The following is a 1,178-nucleotide window of genomic DNA, read 5'->3' on the forward strand; positions in this document are numbered from 1 at the left end:
AAATAAAATTTGATTTGATTTGATTTGATTTTAAAGAAAACTTTCTTTATTCTTATAGACATCAGATTTTCTCATTAACTGAATGTTTTCTTCTTTCCAAACAGGCCTGGATGAGCTGCAGCCTCTCACAGTCTCCTGAGGTTTCATCCTTTCTATGATCTCTCTGCAGCCACGTCTTCGTCAGCAGTAAACAGAACCAGGAGGAACCTCGTCCGTCCGACCACGACTTTAACTTAAAACCAACCTCAGGAGGCCTGCATAAAACCGGCCCTGCTGCTCCCCCGAGACTTCCTCTAGTAGCACTCTGCTCTGCTGGTTGTGATCTGAGGAGGTTTGTCATTTCCTCCAGAGACCAGCAGGCCTCCGTTTTATTTACGCCATCCAGTGAAGTGAGGCGTTTTACGGATCTGCTGCGAGGCCGAGTGAAGCTAAGAATAGCTGACGGGAAGAAGCAGCGGCAGAGGAGAAGACGGCGGTCCAAGGTGAGAGAGGACGTGAGTCAGAGGACGTCTACAGCTTCTACTGTACGTCTGCTGGTGGCTGAGGCCTGCTGTGACGTACAGCTGAGCTCTCCTCACTCAGCACTTAGAGCATCTTTTCAGATTCCAGCAGGTGAATAAAGCCAAAGGCCCCCTGACACCGAGCCCTGGGATCAGGATCACCACACACCAAATCCACCCTTTTGTCCACACACACCGCTTGTCCGACACTCTGCTTCCTCGTCTGCATTTACTTTTTTTTCGCGACTTAACTTTCAGCTGATGCTGCTCGTTTTTTAAATCCGTCCGCAGACAGCCTTATTTACTTTATTTTATTTATTTATTTCACGCTTTGAGCCAGATTGTCTGAACAGTTGCTGCGTCGTGTTTCTTTTTATTTGCTCGCAGTTTTTGCAGGTTTCAGACAAATCCTGCTTTCAAACCGGGACAGAGTGAAGTTAAACGGTGGAGAGCTGTTTACAAGCAGAACGAACAGAACAGAACAAACCGGCTGAGAGCTCAGATGTGAGGCAGAGCAGCTGATGTGTACGTGACTGGAGGAAATCAGAACAAGTTTATGATGAGAAGAACTGATTTAAAGGTGAAGTGAGCAACTTGGTTTGTACACTTCATTGATCTACAACAACCAGTGGATGGATTACTGTTGAAAAATAAAACAAAAATATTAAAAAATAATAA

Source organism: Stegastes partitus, unplaced genomic scaffold (assembly GCF_000690725.1).
Source record: "Stegastes partitus isolate 25-593 unplaced genomic scaffold, Stegastes_partitus-1.0.2 Scaffold872, whole genome shotgun sequence".
Classification (NCBI taxonomy): domain Eukaryota; kingdom Metazoa; phylum Chordata; class Actinopteri; family Pomacentridae; genus Stegastes; species Stegastes partitus.